The following is a 15,145-nucleotide window of genomic DNA, read 5'->3' on the forward strand; positions in this document are numbered from 1 at the left end:
TCCGTGGACTACAAGGCCCGGCAGTCCGCGGGCGGGGGCGCGGCGGGAGGGGAGGGCGGGGCGCCAGCGCGGGGGCTGCTGGGACGGCGAGTCCTCCGGCGCGGGCGGCGCGGGCGGCGCGGGGAGGGGGGGACTACCCATCCCATGGGCCCCCGCGGCGCGGGCGGGGCCGCACCGGCCCGCGCCTTGCCGGCGGGGCGGCGGCGGGGGCCGCGCTGGGCCGCCGGGCGGGGCGGGGCGAGGGCGGACCCCCTTTGCCCTCCGGTGGGGGCGGGAGCGGGAGGAGCCCCCCCCTTTGTCCTCCCGGCCCCGCTTCCCGCCTCATGGCGCCTCCCCTCAGGCTGGCCGCCAGCTGTGCCCGGGAGCCCGCCGGGTGCCACTGGGCCGCCGCGGTGGCAGCTCCTCTCCTGCCCGCCCCCTCCTTGTGAGGGCGAGGGGCCGGGCCCCCCCCAAGGGGCTGCCGGTGCCCCCGACCCCGCTGTGGGGAGCCGGGCCCTGGCCGGGCGGGCAGGGGAGCCCGGCAGAGCAAACGGGGCGGTGCGCCGTCCCGCTGGGAGCAGGAGAGGTGAGGCGCGGGGTGGGGGGGTGAGAGCTTTTTCATCGCCCTTTTCCCAGGGCTTGCTTTGTGGGGTTGGTTTTTTCTCCACGGGCTTTAATGTCAGTGACTGGTCCACGTTTTCAAAGGAAAAAAATCATTTTCACAACCTCTGTTGCCGGTCAGCTTTAAAACCGGACTTGAATTTTCTTCCCCACAGTTAACAACACAGACACAACTTTTTACCAAGCGCTGGCACGGCGCACAAAGCGTTTGTCGTAAGCTGTTTCTTCTGATGATGAATTTGTGCTGCTTTTGTGAAGAGCTGCAGCAAGAGGAACAACCTTGTGACATGTGTCGCTGCATGGACAGATGGGTCTCGGCCGCAGCGAGCAGCCCTCTCGCATCCCTGTTTCCCTGCCCCTTGATCACGCCATCCGGCATTTTGAGGTACTTGAGTGAAAATATCAATTAGATAGAAAACTGGTATCAAATACCCCTGTAATGAGATAATATCTTTGTATTTAAATGAACTGTATCTCGGCTGGAAGGTTTTCAACAAAGGTCTTACCTGTTGGATCCCTGGATTGCTTGAGTTTTGAGTTTGTACCTGCAGGGCCCATCTTCTAGCCCCACAAAATACAATCATCTTGTCTCGTAAACATCCCTATTCCAGCACAACACCTTGGCTTAGGAGATCTAGGAACACACGGAGGAATCAAAGCTTCCTTGTGAAGTGGGAAAGGAAGGAGAAGGGAGTTCTGCTCCAGTTCTGCCGCAGCAAGGACCGAGGGGTGAACTGTTCCCTGTTTGCATGCACACAAATCGCCTCGTAGGGGGGTAAGTTGTGAGTCCCTGCGTACGTTACTTAGGAATCGTTTCCCCCCGACAGCTCAGCTCTCCGCCTTGTGTCACGGAGACTCATCAGTTTAGCCGTCTAGTTCCATTCTTGGCATCAGGCAAGAGGGCAAAAGTCTCACCAAAAAATGTGTATGTTGATTACTGTGCCAAGTCTGAACGTACCCCAAAAAGCTGTCTCGCTAACCTCACCCGTGGACCTTAGGGTGGTACAATGTCGGGATAATAGTGACAGGGAGCTGCTAATGACTGCAGGGAGGAGCAGCAATTAACTTGTTTTGTCAGCTTAATTGAGGGCAAGTCTTTAATAAGGATGATCAGCATGTGGGATTAGCATGGCATGCCCATCTTAAAAAAAATTGCAAAAGCTGGCCAGCTGTTTTAGAGCTAGCCCAGAAGCACAGGAGACTGGGAGGGGATTCAAGCGTAGGCTGGTGTTCCCCCTCGTTTGGGACCCGTGGGCCGTTTGCCTCATAGCAACAGGGTCCACGGATGGGTGGGAGAGATTGCGTGGGAATCGTCCTCTGGTCACCACCTAGGAGAAACCATATATGGGTCAGTAGCTGGTCACTTTGATTTGGACAAGTCGTACAGGGCTGGAGATGATTGCTCTGTTGCAAGGCAGTTATTTCTGTGATTTTCTTGTGTGAGGAGAGGATTACTAATGTACTCAAGAGTGCAAAACCAAGTTGCTAACCCTGGAGAAGCAGGCTTCCCTGACTTCTCCGTGGCTGTCGATGGCATGTTTATGACCATCGTCACCTCCGTTTGATTCTCAGAATATATCAACTGGAGCAAAAGGAAAATAGAAGTGTCTTCTTATGCTCCTTGCTCCCCTGTTTTTCAGTCAGTGCTGTATTCCTAGCAGTCTAGCTGCCTTTTTTTTTTTTTTAACATTAGCAATTGTGATTACAGAACGATCATACTACAAGTTGTGTATATATATATAATTGTTGCTTCAGCACCCAGAAGCTACCTGCGCATTCCGCTAAGAGCTGTACCTCCACAGACAGAAACCCAGTCCCTGCCTCCAAGAGATCTATGTTTTAAAAAAAGCCGGCTAAGCAAGTGCAAAAGAGGAAATATTTCAGCTAGAGGAAAACAGCAGAGAGTTAATTACGTGCTGGAGTGCCCAGGCCTACGAAAGGTCTGTCACTTGCTATTTAGGGATAAAGCTTTCACCCGGCCCTGGGAAGCAGGGCTGTGGGAAAGGGAGCCTTGGGCAGGACTATGTTGTCTCCTGACTCTGGCCGTCAGTGCAAGCAGGCAGCTCCTCCGGGGTCTGTCGGGGTAGTACGGAGGATTACCTTATTCCTGAAGCAGGTAGGCATGAAAGCAGGTATGGCTGATGGAGCAGGCAGCTCTAGGAGCGGAGCCAGCCTTGCTGCCGTCCCTTTCTTCTCTGCCAGTTCTGACACTGCTTGGTTAGCCTTTTCCTTCGTAGCAGTATTACTAAGTTCTTACCTGTTCTTACCTTTTGCTTCACAAAATTGTAGGAACTTCGTGCTTTGGGGGTTCCTACTCCTTTTCCCAAGCTGATTAAAATCGGTCAAAAGCTATGAGCAGGAAAGAGTCAAATACATACGCACGTAAGCACGCGTATTTGCTATCCGTGTGTGCTGTATGGCTGCCCAAGCCTGGATGCTGTGGGGAAATAGGGCTAAATACCAAAGACAGCTGTGTATGTTGTTGGGGTTTCTTCTCACAACAGAGAAGAAATAACTTTTTAAAAGTATTATTTGCAAGGGGATAAGCTGGTTTAGTTAATTTTTTTCTTCTCCCTTTTCTAGTTCTTTCTGTTAAAGCAGAGGGATAAACATCCAGAATAAAGAAAAATTAGGTTAAAAGCTGGTGACAAAAAATATAGTATTTAAACAAGTCTTCTGCTCAACAACCCCCCCGGCCCCCAAACCCCACCTCAGTTCTGAAAGCCGCTTAAAAATAAGCTGTGCTGCAGTCCCCATTCCCAAGTCAGGTTTTGCCTGCCTGAAGCCTGCTCCGTTCCTGTCCACGGAACTGGAGCCTTTGTCGGAGATGAGTGGGTCAAAATTGCTTAACATTCTCTCTATAAAAATGTAATTATTTCAGAAAACTGTTGTATTCTGCTGACAGTGTGGCATAAACACTGCTTGACATAACCAATGAAATTCTCTCGTAAAAGAGAAATCTTGACGCAGGCATTTACAACTTTTGCCCAATAAGCTGATACGCCTGGCTATGTTTGTGAAGTCCAGAGAAAAGCGTGAATAGTTGTTACAAGAAACTTTGACTGACGTGTTCTTAAGTGTTCCGCTAAAGTAACACAGCTTTTACTTTTTGCTAGGAAGCATTGAGTGAATCACGAGGAGGCCTGTAGCCTGCTCTCCTGCTGTTCGCTGCCCTTCACCAGATGCTTCTGAGAACAAGAAACTCTTCAGTGAGACATCCCAAAGTTGCTTCCCCACTTGAAGGTAAGAGTGCTGCAGCTGTATTACCGTATCCCCACCTGTTGCATACTTACTTGGGTCAGACAGAAAGGAGAGGGGGGATTAAAAAGTGTGATAAGACATCTTAAGGAGGGTCAGCCTGGAGCCCAGTCTACTGCTAAAAGCAAAGAATGCCGGTGAGTAGACAGCGCCTAGTGCCTCTGCAGGCTTGCCTCGGGCTGTAACTATTTATGGCCAAAAGAAACCATGAAAAAAGGACCTCAAGAGCTATTGCTCTACATCTTACCTGCTCTGGCTTACAAAACTTTTCCAAGAAAGTGTCTGTTTATGGTTGGTTCAAGCACTGATGGATTTTTCTCTACAAATTACTCCAACCACCCAGATTTACGTTGTTCTGTACCTCTTGAGAAACGTCTTGAGACACTGCTGTCAGAGAGGCTGTGCAGGCGTCCCTCGGAGAGCTGAGCAGAGCGGTATGGTATGACCTGCTGTGACATGTCCTCCGGTCCCTGGGGCGTGTGGCAGCTAGTCTATGTTTGAGATGAGGACACCAGCAGCTCAGCCTGCAGCAGCTCAGGGCTTTCCACCCTGTTCTCCGCCTCCCACGCGTGCGGTGGGTCTGGAGAGCCCTTCCAGTGCCCTCGCCAGACAGACCGTGCTGTTGGGGAGCTTTTATGGTTCTTGGGGCTGGTAAGCGGTTTTAGAAGCAAACCTGGTTTGCTCTTTGTTGGTGCCACCAGGTGGCAACAGCGCATTGCAGCCCCAGGCTTCTTGCAGGAAGGCAGCACATGGCAGCACCCACTCCTGCCAAATCCCCCTTACTCTCTTGCTGCTCTTTCCTTTCCTGCGTGGGTCACGCCGTCTGCCTCCCGCAGCCCTTTGTGCCGGAGCGTGAAGTGGTGTTCAAAGGCAGTAACTCAATACTGTTCGCTCAGCTTTAAGGCATGGGATCTCTCGCTTGCAAAGGAGAAGGGAGCGGCTGGCTGGGGAAGCAGGGGAGGTGGTGGCTGGTGGCTAGATCTCTACCCTGGGACTCTGAGGTTTCCTGCTGCATGGCCCAGGTCAAGTCTGGTTCAGTTTCTCCTGTCTACCCTGGGTACAATAATAGCAATTCAGGCACAGCGAGTGTAAAACAGCAAAGAGTAAAGTGTGTGTCACGGAGGGTGACAATGACTGTGCATAGAGATGGAAACAGCTGTTAAGTGACTGGGTTACAAGGTGGCTGGATGACATCAGGTCTGGCGCCTCAGCTTTTTCTGTACTGCTCCTTGGAGTCATTATGAGACGCTATTTGCAGCAGCGGTTTAGGCGCCTTGAGCCTGGAGAGCCTTGGAAAGTGGTAGTACTTTCCTAGCGTAAACAGCGGTGTGGAGCACAGCAGTTAGCCTTAGAGGGCGCGCTAGGTGTTAAGTGCTCTCCCTGAAGGTAGAGTTACTTAGCAGGATAGATGGGTTGAAACTTTACTGTAAAAAGTGCAACAGAATAACTCTCTCAATGCTGCAGCGCTTGTTTGGAGAGGAGCTATTTCTAGCTCCATTAGTATGCCAAGAGCCTGGAGTGGTTTTCTGTATTGTACTTCTGGAGCTCAGTGATGTGGAAGAGCACTATTGCTGCATTATGCAGTTAAGCAGTAACACTACGAGAATAGAAGGAAAGTTATCTTCCTGACAAGAAGATCCTTTTGAATTCATCACCTTCCCGAGGTATATGCTTTTGCCCAGTGCAAAAAGGAGCTTTCAGGCCCTAGGAAAGAATGCACTTGTACAGAGAGAAGCAAGAGTTGGACTTCACCAGCACTTTTCCTCTTTGCCGTGGTTTATAGTTTGCATCTGGACTTGGCCACTGAGCTTCTGTATACCAGATGCTACTCAAGCTCATGCCAAAACAGTCTCTGCTTGAACTTGCAAGCCACGTTGACAATTTTAAATGGGGATGTTCTCCCCACTCACCTTTCTTTTTGGTGAAGGTTTTGAATTGCAACAGTAAGTATCTTATCTGAATTTAGCAAAGCAAAGTAGTAGCAGAGAGTGCTCTGACTCTAAATTGCTTCTCCCTTTGGTGTGAGGCATAGGGCTGGTTAGTTCTGCTCTACCTGGGTGCATCACAGCTACTGATAAGCAGGCAGTGATTGCTTTGTTTTGGCAGTAATGTACTGCTCCGAGCCTTAAACCTTGCTCCTTGTAGGAATGCAAGGGGGAATTCAAAGAGGAATCCATACCCTTACAAGACAGATCAGACCGAGCTGGTACTGTAGAAATCCATTTGCTCTGATGATAGCTCTTCGTGAGATCCCTGCTTGTGTGGAGACTGCAGCAGACTGTTAAAGCTAAAGTAGTCTCATTCCTGCTTTCAGACGGTATCAGTACAAACCTTGCAATATTGACTGCATGGGGCTTGCTTTCTGCTGATATTGTGGCTCTTAAGGCTGTCTTGAGTGTTCAGCAAAGAAAAGAGCCTTTATCTCCCAATTCTGCTGGCAAAGTGGAATAAGCAAGAGTGATGCTTGCAGCTGTAAAGCTCAGAGTGCAGCTGACTCTCCTGTTGGCTCAGCATCCCTTTGCTTCCCACAGTGACTAATCCCTAAATTAAACTAGGGTTCTTCCAAGCCGAGAGCATGGAGTGCTTGTTCTTCCAAGCCATGTTGCTGTCTAGTGGTAGAAGACAGTTGAAGATGATGAAGCTGAATCCTGGGCTCTTGCAGACCTCTGTGGTGAGGCAGGAATGGATGTGGCTAATGTCATTCCTGGAGAGATTCGCACTTTCCTCCTAGTCTCTTCTGACTACCCTGGAAGTTGTATGCAGGTGAGTGGGTGGACCCCTGTTTAATTAAGCGATAAAGGATAGGTGCTGGCGTACAGTTTGTCTGGGGGATGGACCTGGCACTCACTGAGCATTTCAAGAGCGACTCCTGTCTGGAACCACGGAGTACCTATGGAAATTAGTGTAAATGCTCCTTGAAACAGAGAACAAAATGCTCTGCTGGAACTGATAGCATGACATTGTGCTTCAGTTACCTACCTGCTTTTAAACTGGAGCCACTAAATGTGGTTGAATCCAGTCAGAGTTATCCACTCAGGAAAATGAGGAGAAAAAGATGACACTATCCAGGACCGCTGGAGAAAAGAAGCTTGTTTTAACTGCTTGCCTATTGCCTGTGCAGATTGGCCAAACACCTGCTTTCTCACCCATGTCTAAACTAGGAAGAGGAGTTCCTCAGCTATAATTCCGATAAAACCACAGTGTGGTCATACTTGTGTTTACAAAGATCTCTGCAATTCAAAAGGATAGCCTAACTCATTCTTCTGAGATGCTTCTGACCCCTTCTGCGTTCAAGCTTTCCTCTGTGAAACTTCCACTGTGTCTTTCTGAAGCTTCTACTGCTGGAGCTGACCTGCTTTGTGAGGACAGCTCCAATGTGTGGGAGCCATTTGGAAACTCCTTGGAAAGGAAACTCACGGTTTCATTTGTGTGTTGAGAACCACAGTGGAGTAAACCCATTGTAGTGCTGATCCTTGGGTCTGAGTTCAGTATGCAAGGTCTTACGGGGAAGAACCCCTTCTTTCTCTCCCCAGGTGACTTGACAGCTGTTATTCCCCTTGCTGACGGAATTTTTTTCTTATCAGTACGTGTTTTTCATGCCATTAAACTAAAATATAATACTAAACCCAATTACTCGGATGCATGTACTTCAGAGAAAACTCCCATGCTGCGCATCCGAGGCGCCTTGTGAAAGGGAAAACTAGCAATCCATGTTTTGTTAAGGAAAGACTCCTCTTTGCTCATATTTGTCCAGAAACATTTTTAAACAGGAAGATGCAGAGTTACCTGATTGAGTGCATAGTTGCTTGAATTAGGATTCTGAAAAGCTTTTTCTGTCCTCTTATAAAAGAAGAAGGTGCAAAGCTACCTGCTCTTTTATGCCTCTTTCTGATGAGGGGCTTAGTGCTAGCATCAAGCTTCTGTTTATTAATGAACACTTCCTTGGCCTCTGCTGTCTGGACCAAAGCTACCATTAACAGCTCTATCACGTGAGTTCCTGCAAGGTTCAGCGATAATTTATGTAGATCACTTCATCAGTCTCACACTGCAGTGGCCTCATCTCATGGCTGCTTCTAGAACTGAAGTTCTCCTTAAATCACAAAGATTATATTTCTTCTAACAAAGTGCTGTGTGTATGTTAGTGCCAGCAAGAAATTTTGTGCTGCTTTGGCTTCTATCCAGAGAAACCGGTCTGTGGTTACCAGCAAATGAGAAATCAGACCTTAAGTGAAAATATGCTTTGGGAGTATGCAAGAGAAATAGGGCATAGACCCTGTGCAGGTCTGTGTGAAGCTGATTTTGCTCTGATAACTCACGATGAGCATCATCTACTTCTTTTAAATCAAGAAGCTATGTCTGTTAAATGACTCATGCTGTACATCTGTCCTACTTTGCAACTGCTACTGGAGGGGCACCTCTGTCCTTTAAACAACAAACATTTGGCAGGAAGCATACAAGACGGCACAGTGGCTGCCTGTCTTCCTCACGGAGGGCTGTGAGAGGAGATGTGCTTAACTGCTCCCGGTATCTTGGCGGTAGTGGAAAGCTCACTGCCTGGGAGGGTTTCTCGCATTGCTTGCTCCTCTCCAATGCAGCTGTTCTTAAATGTGTGATCTGATTGTGGATGTGTTATTTCTCCCTGTCTTTGCCACGTAGAATGATGCTAAACAACACTGACTCCCTCCCTTATAACCACTACCCCTTCACTTGCTGTTATTGAAGTAACTACGCACTTCAGCTGAAACTAGTCACTTGAATGAGATACCTGTCTTCCCCAGAACCGTAATTTTATGTATTTCTACTTCGTTCTTTGAAAACAGTTCCCCTAATTTTAGTTTCACTGACTAACCTCCCTCCTTGCTGCTGAGTGACTTCAGATTTAAGCTGGCTAGAGTATTGCTGGTGTTTCTCCCCTGTATGACCTGTGGGATGCTGCACTCTTATTGCCAGTTCATGTGCACCTTCCTCAGGTGAAATTTCTGGAATGTTAAAGGGAACTTTTAGTGCAAGTTTTCACTTAGAGTTTACTCATGTAGATAAGTAAATATTTCATTTAGAATCATTTAGGTTGGAAAAGACCCTTAAGATCATCAAGTCCAATTTAAGCTCTTTCTTTGCTATAAAACAAAAATATTAGAGCTGTGAGCATCTGTTGAAATTCTGAAGTGATGTAAAGCACAGCAGAGTGAGATGTGAGTGTCTTGCAAAATATAAGCAACGAGCATTGCTTATGTTGAGGTTGTTCTTCAGGCTTTTTGTGAAACGTAATTCGTCTTGCCCAATATGTAGTAGATTTCCCCCCCCCTTACCTCTTTGGCTCCTCATAATCAAATTACAAACTGAACTAGCTGAATAAGAAAGACTTCTCTGAGATTGCAACTTCTCTGAAGTTTTGACTTCATCCCCAGAAAAGACTATTGGTCTCAAGCTGCTTATTCATTTCAACAGTTGACTCAGTTCAGTAGCTGAAGAAGAAGTGTTCTGTGTTGTTGTGGCTTTTTTTTTTTTTGCCTCGGGTGCTTTCCTGCATTCTAAAAACCTTTTCAACTTCATGTTTGCTAGTTTAATTTAGCACATAAAGACATCATTTTATTTCTATTTTTTTTAATTGCATTTGTATGAATGTTCAAGGGGGCATACACTAGCAACAAGAAGTAAAACCAGCCTACTAAAACACCCTGGACAGGTTCAGATTTCTGATTTGTATCAGCTGTAGAATTGCTTAAATACACATCACTTTCCTCCTTTATAGCTGAGAAAAAAAACATAGCATTGGGCTGTGTTCAGATGCAAATAAACAGGTCTTAATTCCTGCAAGTCTGAGACTCACCGTCTCTTAGAAACAAATATAAACCCCAATTAAAATCAGTGACCTCAAACAAGATTTCCTGCTTGCTGATTCTTACATACCATTAAAATTGACTTGAATCACTTTGACTGAATTGGGTCCACCCTGAGCATCTTTGGCAATAGCTTTTAACATCTGGCCAGATGTTTGCTGTTGTCATGCCAATGCACAGCACTAGAGTCTCATACACTGGAGGAGATGTGCAGGCTGGGCAAGAAGCAGAACACGAAGAGCTTCCTGGCCCTTGCTGAACTTGATGGTCCAAGACCTGTAGCAGATCTTTCCTGAGAGCCCGGAAAAATAGCCAGGATGCGCTGTGGAGCCTAGGAAGGGACCACTAACAATGACGGTGGGGTTTTCCTTTTTCCCTGAGCAGGGGTGGGCATATGTATCGCCTCATCCCAAACATTCAGAGCAGCTACTGCACTCTCAACTGCCTTTCAGAGTCATGTAAACACTTTGGCCCAAAGGTTTCCAGTCAAAGTAAGGGAGACGATGCAATTCAAAGTCAACAAATGTAAGTTAACCCTGCTTTGGACACCTACTTGATCAAGCTCATGTTTCACCCAGAAGGAAGGAATTGCTTTTGTCCTGGATATTATATGTGCCTGCTTTAGATATCTCAGTGTCAGGTAACAAAAAGTTGCCATCTCTTTTCTTTTTTTCCCCCCTTTTTTTTTTTCTCTTTTAGTTAGTCTCTTCCATCAGAAATCATGAAAGCTGTTGTCTTAAAAGTGCTGGGAAACGCAGACATGCTGAGCAATCATTGCTCTTGCAGAAGGATCCGTTGATTATCTTCTGTCAGCATCTCTCTGTCTTCTACAGTGGACTAGGAAGCTCCACATCACCACAACTGCATTTTTATATGCAGAAACAATACTAGTGCTATGGTTTCGTGGACTTTTGTCTTGGTGGCAAAACTGAAATTGTTTCCTTCTGCTGGTAGCTACCTTGGTTGTACTAATACAACTCTGTCTGCAGATGTGCTTTGGATGGAAATTTTATTGCATTCGGATGAAAAATAACCAGCCAGCTCCCTGAACCAGTCCACAGCGCCAGCAAACACAAAATTATAGCAGTGCAATTAGGAAGGACGATTTGGGAATGGGTATGAGCAGGTGGAGGTTGCTTTAGCTGACCCTGCTGCTGAAAAAACCAGCCCTGTACTGACCCACCAAGTAAGAGGGGTCAATCTTGTTAACCAAAACAGTCTTGAAGAAAATTTTTGTCAACGTGGAGTTCCACAAACTCTTGGGGTGTATCGAGGGTGTAGAAACACTTTGCTGGCAGTCAGGGTGGAACTGCATCCTGATGGCCAAAATGCTGCATGGCATAATCGGCTGCATATGAAGGAATCATGCGCTCCGAATTTGATCTGTGCAGACTAGAGACCTCAGCCTACCCTCCTTGTCTGACAACTTGAAAAGACAGGTTTTTTTAAAAGCATAGTTGCTGCCCTGCCCAGCACTAGAGGCTAAGACTGAAGAGCCTGAATAGCCTTTCCGAAAGTCAGTAAGGGTTTAATTAAAAGTAGGGCTACATTCTAGATATGCAGAATTTGAGTCTAAATCCCTTGGAGCCTGTTTAGGGCATGAAGAAGTGTGCAGGGTAAAGACTGCTGCCTTGTGGTTATCAGATGCAGCAATCCTTTTGCCTGTGTAGGACATGTCTGTGCCCTAGCACGTGTCTCGAAGCAGCAGATAAATGCATCAGAGCTCATAAATGCTGCTGAGCCAGTGCAGAAGTACCTGCACCAACTTTAGGCTCTTGAGATTTCAGGATCATTGCAGGCAGAGGCACTTGCCTGTCCACGTGCACATATCCTGCGTGGAAGTGATTCCCAAACCTTGTGGGTGATCAATCGCTAGAATGAGATAAAGGCTCGTCCTCTGCCTTTGTGGGTTAGAGCTTGAAAGGGAAGAGTCCTCTTTGCTCTCTTGGGGATAGTGGCCTCATTAGGTGTTTTCTGCCTTTTCTATTTTGGTGGTACAGTATGTAAATATTTTATTTGTGTTTCAAAACAAAGCTATAGCTGTTGAACAACTTAAAACTTCTTATTTCTTCTGTTTGTCTGCCACCTTCTTGGTTTATGAGATGATCCGTTCAGTAAAATGTGTCATTTTGAAGCAAATTAGGGGATAGGAAACAACCAAAAGAATTATATCTACTGTTATATCTAATTAGGTTCTTAAGCTGATGACGCAGCCTCATCAAAGTCCTAGATTTAGCTAGAAGCTGCTGTTTTACAGTGGGCAGCTGCTGGCTTGATACCTGAGTAGTAATGGTTGGTTAAACTCTTCTCAGGCAACATTTCCAGATTAAGATTCAGGAATGCAGGTAGAGATGTTCTATGCTTCAACTCATAGCACTGCTTGCTAACATTAAATTCACGCTACAGTTTCCCTTCAGTGTGTTTGTGCATCAGTTCTGGAGGACACCATATCTTTGTTCTGCCTTTGTCAAAACATACATATAGCAAGGAAGTTGTGTCTACAACCAGTGGTAGTGAGCATGGTAGCGGGTTAAGAGAAGAAAACACTGGGTATCAGTGCTAATCTATGTCATTACTTACTTAGGTAAGTAATGGATTGGTTGCTAAACTTGATGTGTTTAAGTCACTAGACCCGTATCCTCATGAAGGAGGACAGTCTAAAGGCTGTGGAAGATAAGTTCACTGTGACACAGCCTCTTTGGTCTGGCACGTGACACTTGGCACTGCAAAATCCTGCTCCAGGGAAGGTGCTCCAGGGTGATCCCATCACGCAAGTAATACAAAGAACTGCTTGGCTTTCAGGAGGCTTTGAATCAAGCCCTTCAGAAACAAGAGAAAGGTTCAAAAAGCCTCAGTGTTTTGCTTGGGTCCCATTAAGCTGCTACTTCCATGTATTGTTTTCCTGTTGCAGCTGGCAAAATATTTCTGTATAAAAAGAAGTGTTTCTTCCAGCCTCCCTGTTCCTCCTGTATGGCTTTGCAACCTAAAGCCTGACATCGTAGGTGTTTTTGCAGTGGTAAGTGGTAACTTCACAAAACAGAATTGAAGCATTGCTGCAAAAATCAGACAGGAAGAGGCAGTGGGGAGAAGATTAAAACGGGGTGAGGTAATGCAGAAGAAGGTTCGGGGCTGGTTTGGTAGAAGGCTTTGGGCTGGTTTTGGTGCCAGTGTTTTGCCAGAGCCATCTTCTCTCTGAAGGGAAACCTCTTGTAGCAGGCGGGGGCTAGTGGGATTGTTTCCCAGCTCTCTGGCTATGAACTGTGTGTCTCTGGCATCCCTCTGCTTCTCTGAGCCCTTACTCTGCAGGTGGTTTAGAACATCGGATCTGTGTGTTACAGCGTGTAGTTTCTGCTGGAATTGTTGTGGGCTGTGTGAGGTGGCTGGGACTGGCACTGTGAGGTGAAACAAAACAATACCTCTGATAGAAACCGGGCTGTGTGAACACAAGGCTGGAAATGGCCTCCTAGGGCACTCAGGGTTATTCTCGTGCTATTGCAGGAAACTGTATCACGCAGACCCTTTCATAAGCTTAGTGTGCTCACAATTAGCTAGCTATTTTGCTTCCACTGCAACTGTTAAAAGGCCCTTCCAGAGACTTACTTCTCTGATGGTTAAACTATTTAATATTGAGCATAAGCTGTCCACATTTAGACTATTGCTGTGTTCTCACTGATGTGGTTTCTTCAGGGTTTGTTTCCGCTTACATACTTTATAAAATGCAGTCATATTTCTCTGGTCCCCTGGTTTTACTAAATGAATACTCCAAGCTGTTTTGGTCACCCCATCTGAGATAGGCAGGAGCTGTGGTGTAGATCCTGTTGTTCCAGCCCGAACACTGTCATGCCAGTAATAGCTACACTGGGAACAGTGGTTTTGGGTGATAGAAGCTGTTTCTGCGCTGTTTCCTGATACTACTTTGCCACAAGGGTTTTTCGAGTATAGATCTAGCCTGTAAGTGTTGTAGCCTAAACATACTATGGAAAAAGGGGCTCAGATTACACTGACAGCTCCCTGGATTGTAACACCCTGTTCTTCTGCGGTCACCTGAGCACTGTATGCTGTGGTTTCATCTATTTTTACTTATAGAGGTATCTTTCTTTCAGCATGAAGCTGTATTTTTAGTGTGTAAATAATATAGGTAGAATACCATGCACTGTTGGTTTTTTTTATGCAAAGTTTGGTTTATTATACACAGCCTTCATGTTTCTAGTTTTTGTGTCTTTACTGCAGGGTGGAAGTTGAGGGGGTGCTGCACGCTGTGACAGTCGGGCAGGGAACACGTGGGATGGTTTGGCACCCACAGAGAGCTGGGAGGCACTGTGGCACTTGTATATTTGCCAGAATTCTGGGAAACATTATCATTAGTTAAGCAATACTGATATTTAAGCATTGATCTTTGTTTCAGAGCCCTGCTGAATAGGGACAGTTTAAATAGGACTACCGTTTCAAGCTGTCAGCTGCTGCAGGAAGCTAAGACATAATTTTTAATGGTTTTTCAGCCATCAGAGTTGCAAAGGCAAAAATATGATTTTCCAAGAGACCATCAGGCGCACTCTGGAGAGAAGGGATGAGTTAGGGATGGGCAGCAGCACAGGGTCTCTGGAGTCTTGATTTCAGCTTCTGTGGGACGGGCCTCTGTCTGTAGTGACTATATTTACATTTGAGGAAGGCTAGTGGATAAAAACAAATTTCTGAGAGAATCTTTGAGCAAATAGTTCTGGTGCTGGAGATGCACAGTCACTATTGCCATCTTAACGTGATCATATCAAGCTAAGCCGGGGTCCCCAGCTGACTACCGCTGCATACACATACCCCTCCTTAACCCTGCTCCTTTCCCAGAAGAAGCCAGGTCAGAAAGAGGATCTGTCACCGGACGGAGAAGCAGCTTTGCTGCAGCCCCCTTCCCAATGCAGCAAAGCAGTCTCCAGCAATCCAGTTAATGGCCGACCAAAACATACGTTAAGCCTGTGCGTGAGTTGTGTGTTGGATGCTGGCCAGAGTATTTGATACATCATATAATAAGGCTTTTTCATGCAATTAATTTGTTCCTTTTTATCCCTCAGTTTTGAGACCGGCAGGGGTACAGGTTGTGCTTGGGGGTTTTTTGTGATCAACACCTTAGAGTTGCCGCTGTCTTTTCTCAAAGGTGACAAGCAAGAGATGACAACAGTTACTTCTTGCTTCTGACCTCCTTTTGGAAAGGCTGTATTTTGAACATGCCACGTACACAGTCGTTAATCTACAAATTGTTATTTGTTGGGGAGAGTTTGTGTTTGGGCTGGTAGAATTTCTTGTCTGCAGGAAAAATCTATTTCTAAAACTTCTTTTGTTTCAAATCATAACACAAAAAGCCAACGTTTGTGTGCGGGCTGTTGAATCAAAATGGTATCACACACACGGGGAAAAAAAGTTGAGCATTGTGGCATCAATACAATAATGTTGCAACA

The sequence above is a fragment of the Gymnogyps californianus genome, chromosome 10 (genome assembly GCF_018139145.2).
Source record: "Gymnogyps californianus isolate 813 chromosome 10, ASM1813914v2, whole genome shotgun sequence".
Classification (NCBI taxonomy): Eukaryota; Metazoa; Chordata; class Aves; order Accipitriformes; family Cathartidae; genus Gymnogyps; species Gymnogyps californianus.